This window comes from Eptesicus fuscus, chromosome 1 (genome assembly GCF_027574615.1).
Source record: "Eptesicus fuscus isolate TK198812 chromosome 1, DD_ASM_mEF_20220401, whole genome shotgun sequence".
In the NCBI taxonomy this organism is placed as follows: domain Eukaryota; kingdom Metazoa; phylum Chordata; class Mammalia; order Chiroptera; family Vespertilionidae; genus Eptesicus; species Eptesicus fuscus.
Window position 1 is genome coordinate 90,720,385 of NC_072473.1, and position 22,688 is coordinate 90,743,072.

The following is a 22,688-nucleotide window of genomic DNA, read 5'->3' on the forward strand; positions in this document are numbered from 1 at the left end:
CAACAACTGTTCATGTTTATTTCCATTTGTACTTCTTTTGTATTACAAACAAGGACTTTGCCAATTTTTCTATTTGAGCATGTGTCTTCTTTTTATTTTAATCAATTTGTTAGAAACCTGTCATATAGGTTGCAAGAATGTTTTCCCAAAATGTTGTTGACTTGCAACATAATTTGTGGTGTCTTCAAAGCATTTGGTTGTTTTATATAATGTGGTCTAAGCATTCATTGTTTTAATGGTTTCTGCTTTCAATGTAACATCTGATTTTTTTTAACAAGAGGCACAGAAATAGATTTTATGATTATTAACTGAAAGCTTAAAGAGAGCACGTTCTCTTTTCATAACTAAACATACATCTACAATTGGGACGAAATTGCCCATCCCCACCCCCAACTTTCATCAAGACTTTTCTTTTTATATTATTGGCAAAAAAGACTGCCTAATTGCGATTTCTATGTATTTAGTTAATGTTTCTGTGTATTTACCTCACAATGCCCAGGGGCTAATGGGAACATGTGCTTTCTCTGACAAACAAGAGAAAAAAACACCAGTAAGACAGTCCATTATGGGCTTTTTAAATCCTTTTAAAAAATATAACATTTCCAGCATACAAATTACATAAAATGGTAGCGATTCAGTTTCCTAGCTTCAAACGCATTTCAATTCATTCCATTTTATAAAGCAGACTTGAAATTAAGTCATTCCATTCCAAAATATTTTTTGATCATGAGGTTGTTGTGGTTTTTTGTTTTGTTTTTTTAAAAAAAAGCTCTTAAGGTAAAATGTTTTTGCCTTTCATGCATGGGTTAGAAACCACTACAGGTCCATTAAATGAAATAGCTTCTATAGTATTTGAATACTGCAAATTAAACTTTCTTTAAACCTAAAAGCTGACACAGAAGAGCTTCAGAATTGTTAATTTTCTTAATGATCAACAAATCAACTCCAAAAAAATGCTGTCAATTACCCAGAGAATAGAGTTCACAATTTGTTTGTTCGTTTGTTTTCCCACAATAGTCCAGGTGTTTTAGAGGTAAATATTGAATTCAGTAAGTGTCCAAAGTAAGGAAAACCAAATAGAGCATCCAAGCTACAAAAAAAATTTGCAAAAGCTTTCAGATCACAAAAAGCTGTGAAGTTGTTAAAAATATCATAATGCAAAAACAGATACTTCAAGCATTCCTAATAAGGAAGCAAAACCAGGAAAAAGAATATTCTCTATTTATTTTCCTCATACTTGACTGAATTGGCTAATTATGAGATTATCCCATTCACAATAGAATTAAATAAAACCCATAAAATATCTCAGACTAATCAAGAATTGAGCAGGAGGACCTCTATAAAGAAAACTATAAAAACATCTTGTGGGACATAAAATAAGACATCAATAAATGGAAATGTATTTTATTCTTAAACTAGAGGCCCGGTGCATAAAAATTCATACACTGGAGGGGGGCGGTCCCTCAGCACAGCCTACCCCCTCTCACAGTCTGGGAGCCCTCAGGGGCAGTAGACGACGCGGCAATCAGGGGAAGGCGATGTCCCATCACACCTCTGCTGCTGCCACTACCGGCAGCACAAGCCTTGGCCGGCCCTACTTACCTGAGCCTCGGGCGGCCCTGGGCAGCTGGACAGCCACCATCCAAGGCTTGCCTGCACCTCAGGCTAGCCCTGGGCGGCTGGGCAGCCAACATAAGAGGCTTGCCTGAGCCTCAGGCCCAACCTGGGGGGCTGGGGGGCTGAGGGGACTTGTGGTCAGTGTGTGTCATAGCTACCAGTCGGACAGACACTTAGCCTTTTATATATATAGACTAGGAGCCTGTTGAACGAAGTTTTGTGCAGTAGACTTTTCCTTCACCTGGCTGCCGGCACCAGTTATCCGCCAGCAGCAGTTTTCCGCCAGCAGCAGTTTTCCTCTGGCCACCCGCCGATCAGAGCGCCTCCCGCCAGCACGATCGGCCACCCCGAGAGGAACTCCGATCGGGAGGCGCTCCGATTGGGCTGGTGGCCAGAGGAAAACTGCTGCTGGCGGAAAACTGGTGCCAGCAGCCACGCAATCGGCCACCCTGAGTTCCTCCGCAGCGCCGGCCTAAGCAGCGCCGGGCCGTTTAAGCCGGTGGGAGGAGCGGGGGTCGGGGACTCGCGAGCCCCCGCCCCCCCCCCCCCCCGCTCCTAACGCCAGACAATCGGCCACCCTGAGTCCCGCCCCCCGCGCCTCCAGCTGGCCCAATCGCGGGCATAGTGGAGTGATGGTAATTTGCATATTACCATTTTATTAGGTATGATGATAAGAGTGAGATTGATGATTTGCACCTGTTTTCAGTGTGAAACCTACCCCTCCATCCCAGAGCTCTACTATTGAGGCTGGAATATGCCTGTGTGGCTGGCAAAATATAAAAATCTCCAACCAAGACTGCATTTTAGATCCTGATTCTGAGGTATTCCTTGCATATGTAAGTAGTTCCTGATCTGAGTGAGAAAAGTGCCCTGCCACAGCCCTTAGAAAGGAGGGCAGTAGGACCCCTTGCTGTAGCCTTTTCCTGTAATAACCTGTACATTTGTAAGCATTGCCATTTGGGTCCTGTGAGTATCCTTTAGCAATTGAACCCTATTCACCTGCCACTGTAAATGTGATGTGAAAGAGTCATCTAGGAGAGTGGAAAAGACCACTCAGTAGTGAGGAGAAGATACATTGTTGAATATGGTGCTGGGACAAATGGTGTAGTAGATGTGCCTGTCCAGGCCACCATGATTCCTCCTAGAGAACTTTTACCCCTTCTGTCTTCTCTATTCCAATCCATAGGATTTCAGGGTTGTGCTCACAAGAGCCATGTTTATATGAAGTGATCCATGTCCCCTAGTGGTAGCTGAGCAGATCAGAGGTGAACCCCTGACCCAAATTGGACTAATCAGAGTCTCTTCCAGTATGAAGAGTTGGCATCTTGAAGGGAGGAAACCTAAATCCTTAGTTGTTGAGCTTTGGTATGGCCGGCCAACCTTCACTAATAGGAACAAGTAGCAGAGAAAACCAAGAGCATCAGAGATGAGAACTGGAAAGAAACTACTCTGCATCCCATACACCTTTTCCCTCCGACATTCCAGCCCTTTAGGAGATTAAACTCCATCCCAGACCTAGGATTTCAGGAAAGTAGATCATATTCTAATAATAAGTTTCCTTTTCTCCCATGAAGCTAGTTTGAGTTAGCTTCTTTACTGGCAGCTAAATATCCTTAAATTATCGGCCATGGAGAAATGTATAAAGCTGGATTGCTGTCTCAATACCTACACAGAAATACATTCCAGCCCTAGCTAGTGTGGCTCGGTTGGTTGGAACATCATCTGGGTTCGATCCCCAGTCAGGACCCAAACCAATCGATGGGAGGCAACCAATCGATGTTTCTCCTTCACATTGATGTTTCTCTCTCTCTCTCTCCCTTCTTCTCTCTAAAATCAATTAAATTTTTAAAAATAAAAATACATCCCAGATGGAGTTAAGATTTCAACTTAAAATAAAACAAGACAATGACTAAATAATAAGAGAATATTTTGATAATCTTGGAATCCAGAAACCAAAAAAGAAAAAGATTTAAACATTTGGATATATACAATTTTAAAATGTGTAAACAGCCATAACACATCATAAACAAAGCCAAAAGGCACAGAATTGAAAGAAATATTTGTAACAAATACTAAAAGCAAATTACTTAAATTAGTAATAATAAAGGACTATTATAAATCAATAAGAAAAGACAAAACAAAAATAGACGAATTGGTAAAGGACACAAACTTGTCACAGAAGATAAGTTACAAATGGCCAACAAACATGAAAAGATGCTCAACCTGACCCTTAATTCAAAAACAGATGAAAACCATAGATCAGCAAATAATTTTTTAATATAAGTCTTTAACTTCTCGAGAGTGGGAAACCAAGATGGCGGCATAGGTTAAACACCTAACCTGCAGCCGGGCACAACAATTTCAAAAATACAACTAGAGGTCAGAACGGACATCGTCCAGAACCACAGGAGAGCTGGCGGACTGAAATGCCCACAGCTGGGGGGAAGGAGAAGGCCACGGGGACAGTCGGGGAAGCCGTAAAAGCCTGAGGTATGGAGAAACGGGCGGAGACACGAGCACACGCGCCTGCGGGGAGGATGGAACCGGAGAGGAGGGGGCGGCTGATGACCTGGCCGGAGTTCACTGGCAGGAAGGAGATAAAGGCTCCGGAGTGCGCTGAGCACCGGCTCCGATTGCACTGAACCCCATTCCGGGCGAAACCCTGGGAAACTCACTCACTTTCGCAACTCCGCCGCCCCCGCAGGCCGCCCGGCCCGGGACGCTGGGGACGCCGCCGCAGCGGCGGCGCCCGGAGCCCGGCAGCCTCCCAGCACCCGTCCCCGCCGCGCAGCCCCCGCGCACCTGGTCCCGCGGGCCGCGCGCCCCGCACACCGGACGGAGGCCCGGGCGCCCTCTCCGTGCACCTCCTGGCGGCGCTAGACTTCAGTAGAGTTGACTGAATTCAAGGGATTAAAAAGTATAAATTGGGGGGACGCCGCGGCGGCGACGTCCGGAACACGGTGATGGCGGTGCCTGGAGCTCGGCGGCCGCCCAGCGCACGTCCCAGCTGCGCAGCCCTCGCGCGCCTGGTTCCGCGGGACGCGCGCACCGCGCACCGGACGGAGGCCCGGGCGCCCTTTCCCTGCACCTCCCGGCGGCGCTAGACTTCAGTAGAGTTGACTGAAATGAAGGGATTAAGAAGTACAAATTGAGAAGTTTGAAAAAGATGGCGGCGGAGGTTAAAGGCTGTTCTGTTGCCTCGCACCCAGCGAAATCGGAGGGGATGAGGTGTGGAGGTGCGTGGGTCTGGCTGGTGGCGGGGGAAAGGGGCTTTTGTTCCAAACCTAAGAGAGATTAGCTCTCCATCACCCTGAAACCCATCTTCTGGCGAACCCCGGGAGACCCAGATGCCTGCGGGGAGAGGCGGGACTCTTGCAGAGGTGCGCCCAGCAATCAGTGTTTGCTGCGCTGGAGTGCGGAACGAGGGGACTTAGATACATGGAAGGCAGAAGGACCAGACTCACAGCCATCGAGGCTCGCCACACCATGGCCTGTTGGCGCCCTGAGACCCCGCCCCGCCCTGGGACCCGCCCCGCATGTTTTGAAGACCTGCCCCGCAAGTCTTGCAGGCACACCTGCGCCCCAAGCAACGGCTTATGCATGTGGGTGGCCTGCCCTCTGGCAGCGGACCAGATGATCTGCTGTTCTAGTCGGACTGCTCCAGGGCCACTCAGACAGGAGGAAGAAACTACAGTTTTTGCTGTAATCCTTGCTGAGTGCCTAAGGCAGTAGCTGATCTACACCCCATTGGAGACCCAGAAACGAGGGCATCTAGTGGTCTGTGGGAGATGACACCAGATTTCAACCACGTGCATAAGGGACACATTCAACGGGAATATTCAGTGAGCGCCAAAGCTTTGCTGCACCAAGACCCGGCCCATAAACGTGTCTCCTGCACAGCAACTCTTCCTTTATAGACAAAGAGAGCCCCCCCAGTGACACCAACAACAATCAAGACTTAACTATACAAAGGAGGACCAAGATGGAGGCATAGGGCGGAAGCCTGATTGTTTCCTACCACAACAACTTTGAGACTACGACAAGAGAGCAGAGCAGACACCATCCAAGACCACCATAGGGCTGGCTGAGTAGATGCTCTACAACTAGAATAAAAGAGGGGTATGTGGGATGATGCTGATGCCGGTGACCCAAAGACCACACTTTAAGAACTACAGCTCAGGCGACACAAAAGAACTATGGCTCAGGCGATACAACAGCGGCCTGGAACGTGCTCGGCGCAGTTCCCCCGGCGGTCTCCGGCTGAGGGGACGGCTCCACTGGCAGCCTAGCACGGACAGACGAGCCCCTATGAGACATGGGGTGGGAGACTCCGCGCTTGCTGACCTCTGAGTCCGTCAAGAATCTCAACGCCCCGGAAGCGGCCAGGTGCGCATGCTCGGCGACCGGCCACCTATGCAGACCCAAGGGCCGACGCAGCGACGCCAGACTGGCCCACCGCCATGCACCGGGTGCACCGGAACTTCGCCGAGCCGCCGCCCGACGAGTTCTGCAGCAGCCATACTGGAGCTCTGGAAGGATGGCCAGGGGAATTGCTGAGGGGGGATTGACCGGCAGGAATTGGGATCGGGAAGACGGGGCCCCGCTGAGACCCGGGTGCGAGCGGGGTTGCGCGCCTCTGGACTCGGGTGTGGTCACACGCCTCTGGGTATAAGTGAGGCCTCACGTCCCTGGGTCTAGGTGAGGCCACATGCCCCTGGGTCCAGGTGAGGCCGGACTCCGGGTCCGGGTGAGGCCAAGTGCCCCTGGACCCGGATGACGCTGGACCCCATGCCCGGGCGAGGCCAAGCGCCCCTGGGTCTGGGAGAGCCCACACACCCCTGGGTCCAGGCGAGACCATGTGTCCCTGGATCCGGGTGAAGCTGCGTGCACCTAGGCCCGGGTGAGCCCAAGTGGCCCTGGGTCTCGGAGAGGCCAAGCGTCCCTGGGTGCGGGTGAGACCATGTGTCCCTGGATCCGGGTGAGGCCTCGTGCACCTAGGCCCGGGTGAGGCCACGTGCCCCTGGGTCTGGGAGAGGCCAAGCGTCCCTGGGTCCGGGCGAGACCATGCGTCCCTGGATCCGGATGAGGCCTCGTGCACCTAGGCCCGGGTGAGCCCAAGTGGCCCTGGGTCTGGGAGAGGCCAAGCGTCCCTGGGTCCGGGTGAGACCATGTGTCCCTGGATCCGGGTGATGCCTTGTGCACCTAGGCCCGGGTGAGCCCAAGTGGCCCTGGGTCTGGGAGAGGCCAAGCGTCCCTGGGTACGGGTGAGACCATGTGTCCCTGGATCCGGATGAGGCCTCGTGCACCTAGGCCCGGGTGAGCCCAAGTGGCCCTGGGTCTGGGAGAGGCCAAGCGTCCCTGGGTCCGGGTGAGACCATGCGTCCCTGGATCCGGATGAGGCCTAGTGCACCTAGGCCCGGGTGAGCCCAAGTGGCCCTGGATCGGGGAGAGGCCAAGCGTCCCTGGGTCCGGGTGAGACCATGTGTCCCTGGATCCGGGTGAGGCCTCGTGCACCTAGGCCCGGGTGAGCCCAAGTGGCCCTGGGTCGGGGAGAGGCCAAGCGTCCCTGGGTCCGGGTGAGACCATGTGTCCCTGGATCCGGGTGAGGCCTCGTGCACCTAGGCCCGGGTGAGCCCAAGTGGCCCTGGGTCTGGGAGAGGCCAAGCGTCCCTGGGTCCGGGTGAGACCATGTGTCCCTGGATCCGGGTGAGGCCTCGTGCACCTAGGCCCGGGTGAGCCCAAGTGGCCCTGGGTCTGGGAGAGGCCAAGCGTCCCTGGGTCCGGGTGAGACCATGTGTCCCTGGATCCGGGTGAGGCCTCGTGCACCTAGGCCCGGGTGAGCCCAAGTGGCCCTGGGTCTGGGAGAGGCCAAGCGTCCCTGGGTCCGGGTGAGACCATGTGTCCCTGGATCCGGGTGAGGCCTCGTGCACCTAGGCCCGGGTGAGCCCAAGTGGCCCTGGGTCTGGGAGAGGCCAAGCATCCCTGGGTCTGGGTGAGACCATGTGTCCCAGGATCCGGGTGAGGCCTCGTGCACCTAGGCCCGGGTGAGCCCAAGTGGCCCTGGGTCTGGGAGAGGCCAAGCGTCCCTGGGTCCGGGTGAGACCATGTGTCCCTGGATCCGGGTGAAGCTGCGTGCACCTAGGCCCGGGTGAGCCCAAGTGGCCCTGGGTCTGGGAGAGGCCAAGCGTCCCTGGGTCCGGGTGAGACCATGTGTCCCTGGATCCGGGTGATGCCTTGTGCACCTAGGCCCGGGTGAGCCCAAGTGGCCCTGGGTCTGGGAGAGGCCAAGCGTCCCTGGGTCCGGGTGAGACCATGTGTCCCTGGATCCGGGTGAGGCCTCGTGCACCTAGGATCGGGTGAGCCCAAGAGGCCCTGGGTCTGGGAGAGGCCAAGCGTCCCTGGGTCCGGGTGAGACCATGTGTCCCTGGATCCGGATGAGGCCTAGTGCACCTAGGCCCGGGTGAGCCCAAGTGGCCCTGGGTCTGGGAGTGGCCAAACGTTCCTGGGTCTGGGTGTGACCATGTGTCCCTGGATCCGAGTGAGGCCTCGTGAACCTAGGCCCGGGTGAGGCCACGTGCCCCTGGGTCTGGGAGAGGCCAAGCGTCCCTGGGTCCGGGTGAGACCATGCGTCCCTGGATCCGGATGAGGCCTCGTGCACCTAGGCCCGGGTGAGCCCAAGTGGCCCTGGGTCTGGGAGAGGCCAAGCGTCCCTGGGTCCGGGAGAGACCATGTGTCCCTGGATCCAGGCGAGGCCTTGTGCAACTAAGCCCGGGTGAGGCCACGTGCCCCTGGGTCTGGGAGAGGCCAAGTGTCCTTGGGTACGGGTGAAGCCAGATCCTGGGTCCGGGTGAGGCCGTGCGCCCCTGGATCCATCCGGGTGAGGCTGGGTCCCAGGCCCGGGTGAGACCACGCGCCCCTTGGATATGGGTGAGGCCACGTGCCCCTTAGTCCAGGTGACGCCGTGCCCCTGGGATCGGCCGAGACCAAACCAGAGGGAGTCGGACCTCCATTACCACCATTTGTCCACCATCCAGAGCTGAGGGGTCAGTGCTGACATGTACACATAAGGAACTACTGGACATCGAAATTGGGTCTCAAAAGAACTGTTGGTCCAGGGGGAAGCTCGCTACAGATTGATTCATTTGCCTGTCAGCATAAATATTATTGCTCATCTCACATTCAGTTCTTATTAGTATATATCTAGTGACATTTGATCTCGTTCATCTAGAGGAAATGATGAACAACATAGACTGAGGAACAAGAACAGAACCAGAAGCAAGGAGGCATCGATCGGACTATCGGGCCTCAGAGGGAGGATACGGGAGGGTAGGGGGAAGGTGGGGGGAGGGGGAGAGTTCAACCAAAGGACCTGTATGCATGCATATAAGCCTATCCAACGGTTAAGTTCAACAGGGGATTGGGGCATGCGTGGGGAGAGGGGTGGGATGGGAATGGGGGGATGAGGACAAATATGTGACACCTTAATCAATAAAGAAATTTAAAAAAAAAAAAAAAAAAAAAAAAAGTCTTTAACTTCTTTTTTTAAATAAATCTTTATTGTTCAGATTATTACAATTGTTCCTCTTTTTTACCCCCATAGCTCCCCCCCACCCGGTTCCCAACCCACCCCATGCCCTTACCCCCCCCCCACACACACACACACACACTGTCCTCATCCATAGGTGTATGATTTTTGTCCAGTCTTTTCCCACAACCCCCATACCCCTTTCCCCCCGAGGATTGTCAGTCCACTCCCTTTCTATGCCCCTGATTCTATTATATTCACCAGTTTATTCTGTTCATCAGATTTTTTATTCACTTGATTTTTAGATTCACTTGATAGATATGTATTTGTTGTTCATAATTTTTATCTTTACCTTTTTCTTCTTCTTCCTCTTCTTAAGGAATACCTTTCAGCATTTCATATAATACTGGTTTGGCGGTGATGAACTCCTTTAGATTTTTCTTATCTGTGAAGCTCTTTATCTGCCCTTCAATTCTGAATGATAACTTTGCTGGGTAGAGTAATCTTGGTTGTAGGTTCTGCTATTCATCATTTTTAATATTTCTTGCCACTCCCATCTGGCCTGCATAGTTTCTGTTGAGAAATCAGCTGACAGTCATATGGGTGCTCCCTTGTAGGTAACTAACTGTTTTTCTCTTGCTGCTTGTAAGATTCTCTCTTTGTCTTTTGCCCTTGGCATTTTAATTATGATGTGTCTTGGTGTGGTCCTCTTTGGATTCCTTTTGTTTGGGGTTCTCTGAACTTCCTGGATTTGTAAGTTTATTTCTTTCACCAGGTGGGGGAAGTTTTCTGTCATTATTTCTTCAAATAGGTTTTAAGTATCTTGCTCTCTCTCTTCTTCTGGCACCCCCATAATATGGATGTTGGTACGATTGAAGTTGTCCCAGAGGCTCCTTACACTACCTTCATATTTTTGGATTCTTTTTGCTTTTTGCTTTTCTGGTTGGGTGTTTTTTGCTTCTTTGTATTTCAAATCTTTGACTTGATTCTTGTGTTCCTCTAGTCTGCTGTTGGATCTCTGTATATTATTCTTTATTTCAGTCAGTGTATGCTTAATTTGTAGTTGGTTCTTTTTCATATCCTCGAGGGTCTCACTAAATTTATCAGCCTTTTCTAGAAAATTCTTGAAAAACCTTAGAACCATGGTTTTGAACTCTATATCCTCCATTTCTTTCATTTGTGACCTGTTTATTTGTCTCCACATTTTGGCTGCTTCCGTGAGTTGATAAAGTGGCTTTGTGTGCTAGGTGTCCTATAGGGCCCAGTGGCTCAGCCTCCCCAGTTACCTGAGGTGGACACTCTTGGTGCACCCCTTTGTGGGCTGTGTGCACAGTCTTGTTGTAGTTAAGCCTTGATTGTTGTTGGTATCACTGGGAGGAATTGACCTCCAGGCCAATTGGCTGTGAGGATCAGCTGGGTCTACAATGGGAGGACTTCTGTGCTGTTGTCACCCTTATGAGACAAGACTTGCTTCAGTGGGGCTTTGGTGCTCACTGAGTCTGCCCCCTGAGTGTGTCCCTATGGATTTGAGGAGTTATAATCTGGATGGTCCCACTCTGACCACTGGGTACATTGGCTCTTGGATCTCCAAGGAGGTACAAATTCATCCTCTGCCTGAGGCCACCCAGCAGGAACTATGGAGAGATCTGCAAATTCCTCTTCTGTTTGGATTTTGGAGGTGCCCAGATGAGGCCCAGCTGTGAAACAATGCAAGCTGCTGTGGGGCCTTGGGCCTTCTTTTGGATGTTCTGGGTCTCTCTGACTCAGCTGCAGTTTGTTAGGTAAGTTTAGATTTCAAAGGGCCAAGCCATCCATATGCAAAAACCTCTGCACACAGCTTGGGTGGGGCAGGGTCTCAGGGTGGAGCAAACAGCAATGGCTTCCTGTCAGCCCTGCCCTAAGAGGCCCCCAGGTCTCAGTGTCCCTTGGTAATCGCTGCAAGCACCTCTAAGAGAAAGCCACCCTTGAGTTCCGCCTGCTGCCAGACAGTCCAGTTTCTCCCCGTATAAGTCTGGGTCCCCAGAGTCTCACCCGGAACTGGAGTTCAGAGTAGTCGGGAGCTTGTGTCCCCCTCCCAATTGAGAAAGACAACCACGTACTCAGTTGCCAGCCCTTTCCTCGCATGCGCCTCCGTACCTCTGGACTTGACTTCCACAGCTCCTCTGAGTCTGAGTGTGCTTTTCTCTTTCCTTCTAGTTGTAGAATTTCCACTTAGCCAGCCTTCCTGTGGTTCTGGATGATGTCCATTTTGTCTTTTAGTTGTAGTTTTGAAGTGGTTGTGCGAGGCAGCAAGTTCAGGTGTTTACCTATGCCGCCATCTTGATTTATCCTCGATCAGCAAATATTAAAAAGATTAATCACCCTAGTGTTCACGAGGTTTTGAAAAATGTGCACTCTGTTTTACCATTGGTAAAAGTTTGTGAAGGGGTGCAATTTGGCAACATAGATCAAAATTTTATTTTTTGTTTTATTTTGAGAGTATGTTTATTAAAGCTGAGGACAGTGAAATGAAGGAAGATTTAGGGTAGAAAAAGTAACAGGAGAGAGTCTAGGTGCTGCTTTGCTTTGGCTCCCTACAAATGTTATAGGAAAGATGTGAGCCAAGATGGGGCTGCTTTTAACTCACTGGAAAGTCAGAGAAAGTGGGGCTTGGAGACAGGTTCAGGATGAGCTGCCATTGCCTGTTGCTCCCCTGGTTGAAAGTCTTTTGGGGTCTCTTAGAGCTTAGGAAAAAGAAAGTAAAAAGCTTATGCTGGAAAAAAAGCATGGGAGTACTAGAGAGAGAACTTGCCCAATTAATTTTAAATGTGAAATTCATTTAAATAATTTTAAATGTGAAAATTTAAATAAATTTTAAATGTGAGCAATTCCACTCCTAGAAATTTATCCTACAAAAATATTCACATAATGTGTGTAATGCTATATTAAAATTATGTTTATTATAAAATAGTTTATTATAGTAAAATTTGGACACACCCAAATACCTATCACAGGGCGTTGTATTTTTGAAAATATGGTATGTATATAGTGTCTGTGTTGCAATAATTTTTTAAAAATTTTTAATTGATTTCAGAAAGGAAGGGGGAGAGAGAGAGAGACATAGAAACATCAATGATGAGAGAGAATCTTTGATAGGCTGCCTCTTGCACATCCCCTGGTGGGGATCAAGCCTGCAACCCAGGCATGTGCCCTGACTTGGAATTGAACCGTGACCTCCTGGTTCATAGGTTGATGCCCAACCACTGAGAAACACCAGCTGGGCAATGCTATTGTGATGATTTTAAAAGATTGAGGCAGCATTGTATATGCTGACATGGAAAATTACTTAGTAGATAATTTAAGTGGAAAAACCAAGTTGCAGATTACACAAAAAGTATTATCTTATTTTTTAAGAAGATGCGGGAGACTAAAACACCATGACCTGATAACAGTACTCACCTAAGGGTAGGAGAAATGGAGAAGGAGAGGGCGTCAGAAAGCTATGATTGATTGATTGATTTTAATTTTCAATTACAGTTGACATCAATGACGCTTTCAATTTTTACTTTATATAGTTCTAAGTGGTTTAAAGTTTCTACAACAGACATTAACTTTGTAATAATTTTTAGATAAAATATCTTTAGGAACTTCTGAGAAAAACAAATAGAAAGACATATTTTTGGATAGGAAGACAGAACATCAAAATATTTCAATTTGTTCTAAGTTAACTTATAGATTTAACATGATCTCAATAAACTGCCTACTTTGGGGGCTTGGGAAGCTTATCTAATGATCATATGGAAAAACAAGCAAGGAAGAGTAACCAGAAAACTGCTGAAAGGGGAGGTTAATGGGAGCTAGTCTTACTAAATAATAAAGCATAAGAAGATTCACTTGTAGCCAAAACCAGTTTGGCTCAGTGGATAGAGCGCCGGCCTTCGGACTGAAAGGTCACAGGTTCGATTCCGGTCAAGGGCATGTACCTTGGTTGCGGGCACATCCCCAGTAGGGGGTGTGCAGGAGGCAGCTGATCGATGTTTCTCTCTCATCGATGTTTCTAAAACTTTCTATCCTTCTCCCTCCCTCTCTGTAAAAATCAATAAAGTATATTTTAAAAAAAGAAGATTCACTTGTAAACATTGCTTGTGGTCCAATTTCTCCACCTAATTACAAGTGGTTGCTTCCTAATTCAGAATACCAATTGGGAATTTACACTGAGAAATATGACTGCCAAGTGTTGCGAGTATTGTTAAAACAGGAAACAGAGCTGGTCTTATTAAATAATAAAGCATAAGCAATATATACAGGGTGGGATAAAAGTAAGTTTACAATTGTTTGTATGGAAAACAATACAATAATTAATAATAACACAAAAAAACTGTTTTGCATACTCACAACAAAAATCAACGCTGAAATAGGCAAAAGACCTGAATAAACATTTCTCCAAAGACAACATACAAATGTCCAAGAGACACATGAAAAAATGCTCAAAGTCACTAATTATCAGAGAAATGCAAATTAAAACCACAATAAGATATCACCTCACACCTGTCAGAATGGCTACCATAAAAAAAAATCAACAAATGACAAGTGCTGTGAAGATGTGGAGAAAAGGGGACATTAGGTCACTGATGGTGGGAATGCTGGCTGGTGCAGCCACTGTGGCAAACAGTATGAAGCTTCCTCAAAAAATTAAAAATGGAACTTCCATTTGACCCAGTGACTCCACTTCCAGGAATATATCCCAAGAAACTAGAAACACCAGTCAGAAAGGATATATGCCCCCCTATGTTCATAGCGGCACAATTCACCGTAGCTAGGATTTGGAAACAGCCTAAGTGATAAGGCAGTTCTATTTTTTAATTTTTTGTCACTTCTGGGAATATATCCTAAAAACCCTAAAACACCAATCAGAAAGAATATATGTACCCCTGTGCTCATAGCAGAGTTATTTACAGTAGCCAAGATTGGGGAGCAGCCCAAGTGCCCATCAGTAAATGAGTGGATAAAAAGGCTGTGGGACATTTGCACTATGAAACACTATGCAGCTATAAAAAAGAGGGACAGCATGGATGGACCTGGAAAATATTATGCTAAGTGAAATAAGCCAAACTGAGAAAGACAAATATCACATGATCTCTTATTTGTGGAATCTAATGAACAAAATAAGACCCTAAGTATGGAACAGACTGACATACCTTGATGTGGGGTTGGGGGGACAAGGAGAGATAAACCAAAGAACTTATATACTTATATGCATAGCCTATGGACACGAGCAATAAGGTAGTGAAGACCTGGAGGGGGACGGTAGGGGCTGGGAGAAGGGGGGGCAGGGGGAAAATGAGAGATATCTGTAATATTATCAACAATAAAATATATTTTTTAAAAATCAACTATGTGTTTTGCTTACTCACAACTGTAAACCTACAGTTTATTCTTGTATTACCATTTATTAATTATTGTATTATTTTCCATATGAACAACTATAAACCTACTTTTGCTTCACCCTGTGTATATAAATAGCAAGGCTCTTTATTAAAGAAATGTTTGTATTAGAGACAAACTGTGGGTCACTGAAATATCTATTAATATAGGACTAGTTAAATGAGATATGGTATGTCTATGTTAAGGAGTGCTAAGCAGTCATTAAAAATAATGAAGTAGACATGCTGACATAAAAAGATGTTCATGACCTATTTACTAACTCTGAAAAAAAAAGTTGCAAAACAATAAACATGCTGTAATTCCACTTATGGAGTAAACACATATACACATGTGATCATATATACTACATGTATGTAATGCATGGAAAGTAGATAGGAGTTATGCCCAATGAACTATGGTTACCTCTGAGGAAGGGACTGGAATTCAGGTGGTGAAAGGTTAATAAGCGTTTTATTTTTTAATATTTCTAGAATATTTGAATCTTTTTGTTGTTGTGGAAGGGAGAGATAGAAATAGAGGAAGAGAAACATCGATGTGATAGAGACACCTTGATTGACTGCCTCCTGCACGTGCCCTGACCAAGGCTGGGGGTCCAGCCTGAAACCACGGTACGAACCTGGGACCCTTTAGTCCTCAGGCCAACGCTCTATCCACTGAGCCAAACTGGCTAGGCCTGTTCGAATCTTTTATGATGAGAATGCATTAACCTGTGTAAACTTTTTTTGAATCATATTTGAGCATTTATTCCAATAATGCCAGCAGTATGGGGAGAGCAGCCAGTCACCCTAGAAATTCTGCTCTAACCCCCCTTATCAGTTGGCTAATTATATAGGGAAGAGGGAAGATAACTATATGTAGCTGTGAGTTGCAAGTGTAACGTGGAAAGGGGAGGGTAGAGTCTGCAGTCCGGCCTCCAGGAGTTCAAACTCCAATAATAAGGTGGCTAATCTTTTTTGATGTTACAAACAGTTCAGCCTGTTCCTGGGCCCAGAGAATGGTCAGCATTTCTGAGGCAAACTCCCAGAGGGGGTCAGGGTCTGGGCACAGCAACCAAGGCAAAGCATGTCCTGTCCTTGGTCTGCTTTTAAAATGTATTTCTTTTCTGAGTAATGGACTCATCTGGACTCCAAAGAGACTTATCTTTTACAGCCTGTTTCATCCTCCAGTTACCCAGAGTCTTGGGCTCCAGCAGAGGGAGAGCAGAGTGGACTCGAGCTCTGTGAGCAGAGACCAGAGTTGGGGGTTCTGTTAGAGCTCTGTTAGAGCTAGGAAGGCAGACACCTCAGTTTCCTATGCTGAGTCATTCCCTCACACTATGGAGGACATATTTCTCAGGCAGACCTTTCTGTAATGTTTTTTAAAGTCTCATAACTTTACTTCAAAGAAGTTACAAGCTGCTTTCTTGTAAATGTTTGGACAAACTGGACCACAAGCAAAGTTTACAAGTGAGTCTTCAGTGATTCATTCAATCACATGCTTATTTCTTCATCCATTCAACAAATGTTTCTTAAGTTCTGCTATGTGCCAGGCACTTGTGCCCTTGGTGATTAACAGATAATGCTCTGATCCAAGGCAGCTCACTGGCCTGGGTGGTTACTAAAGCCAGCTGTCAGAGGAAGTGACTGAACCACGGGAGAAGTTGAGATGACCCTGATTGATTGTATATGATTAATGGCTACTAACAAAATAAGAAGTTAATGCCTATCACAGAAATGTCCAAAAGTAGAAAGGAATATAACAGAGGTAGAAAATTTGAATATAATGATTCAAAAAGAGGAAAGCAAGCAACATTGGAAAAAATCCAACATGTCTCTTGTAAAACTTTTGCCTAAAGCCTTTCTAGCTCTTGGAACAAACTATGGAATTGACTACGTAATATTTCCTCACTTGTATTTTTGGGCCACCAAAGTGGAAACCCATGCATGGAACTCTGCATTTTCCTTCTGTGTTATCACAGACTCAGGAAATAAAAAGTGGCAGGGTATTTCCAGGGCAGCTTGTGGAGACCTCAGAAACCATAGTTTTGTGGCTACGTATCTGAATCTGTTTTTCCCAGGGAAGGCTTCTACCAGAGGCAGCATAGGCTGTCCAAAACCTAAAGATTAGGTCAAGTCAAAGCCCTTAGAAGAAAGCTGAGGTCTGGTCAACAGGATGACCACACAAAGGCCCAAATCAAGAGTCAGAGGCAAGACCCAGAATGAGCCAAGAATTTGGTGCTGCGTCTCCTTTCAGCCTACCTGTCCCTGCCTCTCTGAGCTAACAAATCCCTTCCTCATGTCTCCTCACATTCTTTGGATTCAATTCATGATGTTGGCTTTCCTATTAAAACCTTGACTCTTCACACAGTGCCTGGATCTCTTCCTCAGGCTTCCAAAAAGTGCTAAGACAACCCAGCTCCTGGGATTCTGCTATCCAAAAGTCAAGCCTATGGAAAGCACTCCCACCCCATTTACCCTAGTCCCTTTGGTAGGGGTAGACCAGGACTCAGATCATAGCCATGAAAAATCTCACTAGAGGCCTCCTGACAAGGCCCTGTCTTAGCAGTGCCCCTTTCCTTTTTTGGCAATACTTGCAACACTCGGCAGGCATATTTCTCGGTGTAAATTTCTAATTGGAATTCTGGATGAGGAATCAACCACTTGAAACTTAGGTGGGGGGGATTCTTTCCACCTCATCATGGCAATAGGCAGGGTTCAAGAGATTATTCTGAAATGTAAGACCCTCACTGGGAAGGTGGGCTTATGGTGGGCCTCCAGGTGGGTACATGCACAAAATATAAAGGGTGTAGAAGCATATGGTGGTGCGAGAGGTCAATGGCAATGAGGAAGATGCAGAGTAGCAAAGTAGTTAAGAATGTGGCTCTGCCAAGCCAGTGTTGCTCAGTGGTTGAGCATCAACCCGTGAACCAAGAGATCACCAGTTTGATTCCCCTATCAGGGCACATGCCCAGGTTACGGGCTGGATCTCCAGTAGGAGGCGTGCAGTAGGCAGTTGATGTTTCTCTCTCATTGATGTTTCTATCTCTCTATCCCTCTCCCTTCCTCTCTCTCTAAAATCAATAGAAACATATTTTTTTAAAAGAATATGGGTTCTGCCTGTGTTTGCATCTCAACCAGGCCAGTTACAAACTGTGAGTCTCTGCATAAGTTAATTAATCTCTCTGAGACTCAGTTTCCTTATTTGTAAAATGGGATCATAATAGCAGTTATTGCTGTTATGAGAATTTAGTGAGATAGTACCACAGAAGACTGAGCACAATGCCCAGCACATAGGAAGGCACTCAGTAAATGTCACCTGCTTCAGAGGAGAGAGGCAAGGGTAAGGAGGTTCCAATAGGGAGGAAAAGGGGAAGAAAAGAGGTAAAAAATACTCAGATAGATTTTGTCTAATTCCCACTCTTTTCCTGGAACTTGGTTAAAAATGAAGGGTCAACCTTGAGTATTTCAGATGTTTACCCATAAACATATTTGTATGCTTTCTACATTTCCCTGTCAATACTGATTTCCAGTCCCAACTCTGTCTTTGTCTAGCTGTGTGACCTTGATCAAGTCTCCTAATCTTTCTATGCCTCCATTTTTCCAAATGTAAAACTAGGTGGTTATTATAGGAAAATGTTAAGGTCATTCCTATGCTAATATTCTGGGTCTATCTAACATTCTTGTCTTTTTCTTTTGGGAAAGTGTTATGAGTTGAATTATGTCCCCCAAAAAGATATGTGAAAGTCCTAACTCCTGGTACCTGTAAATGTGACCTTATTTGGAAATAATTGCAGATGTAATCAAGTTAAGATGAGGTCTTTAAGTTGGGCTCTAGTCTAATACAACTGGTGTCCTTAAAAGAAGAATAGAAGACATACAGAAACATTTAGCAAGGAAACATTTAGCTTTGGGAAAATAGTTCAATAGGCACATAAATGATTCATTCCATTTTCACACTTATAATCATACTATTAGAGACAACTGTCTTAAGCATCAAATAAAGCTTACATGCAAATCAATGTGATCCAAACTCGGCCTTTTGGCTAAGATCAAGTGTAGTATCTGTTCTTATCAGTTTAATACTTTTAAAAATCATTAAACAACTTAGCTGGCTGGTGTGGCTCAACAGTTGAGCATTGACCCATGAACCAAGAGGTTGCCAGTTTGATTCCTGGTCAGGGCACATGCCCAGGTTGCAGACTCGGTCCCCAGTGAGGGGCCTGCAGAGGCAGCCCATCAATGGTATTCCTCTCTCATCGATGTTTCTATCTCTCTATCCCTTTCCCTTCCTCTCTCTCTAAAAAATCAATAACATATTTTTTAAATTATTAAGCAACTTGACATACCTTTTAACTATGTATACCATGAATCAACATTTCTATACTGATTTTTTTTTAACTGGCAAAGACCTCTCATTTTTCAAAATAGGTTTTTATTTATGTGTGAGAGAGAGACAGAGACAGAGACATCGATGAGAGAGAGAACATGGATCCGCTGCCTCCCACACACCCCCTAACCGGGAATTGAACCAGTGACCTCAGTGCATAAGAGTACACTCAACCAACTGAGCCATACCGGCCAGGGCTCTACACTGAAATTTTTATGAACTAAAAATATAACCTTTAACAAACCCTTTAGTCTTATTTTTATGACTTCTTGGGCATTTGATAGCAAATTAAAGTATAGTGAAACATTCCTAAGTATTTTATAGCAGCCTACAAATTTTGAGTTTCTACTTTTATTCATAAAGATACTTTCTAATAGACTTTAATGAAATTTGTATTAATATAGTAGCACATAAAATCACACTGTTTCTTGAATTTAGGTTACTGAGCAGAAAGTAGAGCTACCATTGTTAAAAATACTGTATTTAACCCTGGGTGGTATTTCTCAATGGTTAGAACTTCAGCCCTTGCACCAAAGGGATCCAACCCTGGTCAGCACACATACCGGAAGCAACTAATTGATGTGTCTCTCTCAAATCAATGTCTCTCTCTCTCTCTCTCTCTCTCTCTCTCTCTCTCTCTCTCTCCTCCTTCCCTCCCTCTCTCCCTGCCAACCACTCTCCCCCAAAAAAAAGTTAATGAAAAAAAAATATCCTCAGATGAGGATTAACAACAACAAAATAGTGTGTTTAATCTTTTCATACAATATAAAACCCACATCAAGGCAACTGGAAGGTGGTCTTTAGTCCATATGCTTTTTTTCTGAAATAGTATTAACAGTGGCCAAAAATGGTAACCTCAGAAAAACTATAAAGTTTAGAGTACTTTCATTTTTAACCAATTTCCAGCAAAATGGTTTAATACATGCTTTTGTTTATTTAAAAGATAGGAGAGGAGGAGGAGGAGGAGGAGGAGGAGGAGGAGGAGGAGGAGGAGGAGGAGGAGGAGGAGGGAGGGAGGGAGGGAGGGAGGGAGGGAGGAAAGGAAGGAAGGAAGGAAGGAAGGAAGGAAGGAAGGAAGGAAGGAAGGAAGGAAGGAAACAGAGAGATGACAGCCATGTGATGCCAAAAGCAGAGACAAGCCAAAGAGCACCGATGATTGCCAGCAAAAAAAAAAAAAAAAAAAAAGCTAGGAGAGAGGGAAGGAAGGGTTTTTTCCTACAGAAAAGAGCCTGGTCCTGCTGATTTTAGACTTCCAGCCTCTAGAGCTGTGAGAGAATAGATTTCTATTGTTTTAAGTCACCCAGTTTGTGGTACTTTGTTACAGCAGCCCTAACAAACTAATCCAGAAAGTTTTCCCAGAAGCATGTCTACCTCGTACTATCAAACTGCATTTCCAAGGGCCCAGCTTGCTTTCTAACTCAATTTCTAAATAAAGAAAGCTTAAGCACAGCATTCTAAATTCTGATTTAGTAACTTCATTAAATGATAAAACATAATGCATGATATACTATATATTCAGAAAATGTAAATTACTACATTAGTGTTACAGCAACATTCACACTAATTAACACATCTTAAGAAAGGCCATGCATGTGTATCAGCTAATCAGAATCATACAATCAAAAGACTAAAGAGGGTTTCTTTCAGGATGTAAAATAAATAAATAAATACAGTATTTTTATTAGATAGTTGGCAATGTTCCTTTGAACCTATTTGAGTGTTAAAATTGATGTGTAAACTAAATGGCTTTATAGTTTAGATTTGATATTTAGAAGAAATTTAGACCATTAGAGAAAATTTTTTATTTTCTTATTGGTCAACAAAAACTTCAATATTTATTATTATTAAAATATTGATTTTAAAAATATATTGATTTTAAAATAAAATTATGAAGCACCAGTTTCACAAGGAGATAAGAAAAAGATGTGCAAATACCAAGACAATAAGTTTTCACAGTAAATGAGTTTATTTCTAGTTTGTTACAGTTAGAGAAAACTGTTTTAAAATGTATTGTACATTTGAAAAATGCTGATGTTTATCGTGCTATGTGAAGAAAATGAGCTGTAACTTATTTCATACCTTGAAGCAAAGAATATTTTAAAGACTCATATCTATATTCTTATGAGACCTGAAAAATTCTCAAAAGTTCTGAGAGTTTGATTAGAAAATGCATTAGTTCCTAGATCAGGGGTTGCCAACTATAACACACAGGCCAAAATCCATTCCTCCACACTGGTACAACCCATGAGCTAAGAATGGTTTTTATATACTTAAATTATTGGAAAAAATAAAAAAAATAATATTTTGTGATACACGAAAATTTATGAAATTCAATTATCAGCATCCATAAATAAAGTTTTATTGGAACACAGGCATCCTTTGCTCAATCATTTACATATTGCCTATGGCTAGTTTCCTATTGTTGTATAACAAATTCCCAAAGATTTGGTGGCTAAAAACAAATTTAGCCCTCGCTAGTGTTGTTCAATGATTAGAGTGTCAGACTGCCCACCAAAGTGTCATGGGTTTGATTCCTGGTCAAGGGCACATACCTGGGCTGCAGGTTCAATCCCTGGCTCTGGTTGTCTGGTGGGGCACCTGTGATGTGACTCTCTCACAGTGGTGTTCCTCTCTCTCTCCCCTACCCACTTTCTACTCTCTCTAAAAATCTATGGAAAAATATCCTCCAGTGAGGATGAATTAAAAAAAAACAAAAACACAAATTTATTACCTCAGTTTCTGTCAGTCAGAAATCTCGGCAGGACTTAGTTGGGTTCTCTGTTCAGGGTCTCACCAGGCTGAAATGAAGGTAAGGTTAGCCTGTAATTTTCCTTTATCACGATAGCCTTGCATGGTTTGGCATCAAGGTTATGCTAACCTTATAGAATGATTTGGAAGGGATTTACTACAATAGTTTATATAGTATTGAGATGCTCTGCTCCTTTAATGTTTGATGGAACTTATTTGTACAACCAACTATCCAGGGGGTATGTAGTGAGTTGTGTACTTCCCTTTTGGTTGGCTAGTTGGTAGATTTAAACACTGCTTCAATTTCTTTTTTATTTTTATTTTGAGAATATGTTTATTAAAGCTGGGAACAGTGAAACAAAGGGAGAACTTAGGGTAGAAGAAGCAACAGGAGAGAGCCTAGGCAGGGATGCCTTAGCTCTCTAGAAACGTTATAGGAAAGAAGTGAGTCACACTGGGCTGCGTGAACTCACTGAGAAAAGCCATAATGACAGAAGTGAGCCAAGGTGGGGTTGCCATTAGCTCACTGGAAAGTCAGAGGGAAAGGGGGCCTTAGAGACAGGTTCAGGGCCGCTGCTCACTGCTCTCCTAGTTGCAAGTTTCTTCAGAACCCTCAGAGTTTAGGCGAAAAAAAGTAAAAAGTTCATGCCTGAGAAAAGGCATGGGCGTGCTCCAGAGAGAGCCTGCCTCAATTTCATTAATAATCATAAGCCTGCTGAGTTTTCCCATTTCTTCTTCAGTAAACTTTAGTAAATTGTAGTTTTATATGAAATAATCTATTTCATCTAAGTTTTCGTATGCATAAAGATGTTCATAAAGTTCTCTTATTATTGTTTAACTAACCCAGGCGTCCTCAAACTACAGCCCGAGAACCACATGCAGGTGTTTTTGCCATTTTTTTTTTTTACTTCAAAATAAGATATGTTCAGTGTGCATAGGAATTTGTTCAAATTTTTTTTTAACTATAGTCCGGCCCTCCAACGGTCTGAGGGACAGTGAACTGGCCCCC

General features: G+C 45.2%; 1 pseudogene; it reads left to right on the forward strand.

Annotated features, from left to right (window-relative positions):
- The first annotated feature begins 18,567 nt into the window (after nt 1-18,567).
- On the forward strand, nt 18,568-18,690 carry LOC114228150 (U2 spliceosomal RNA; annotated as a pseudogene).
- The last annotated feature ends 3,998 nt before the right edge of the window (nt 18,691-22,688 follow it).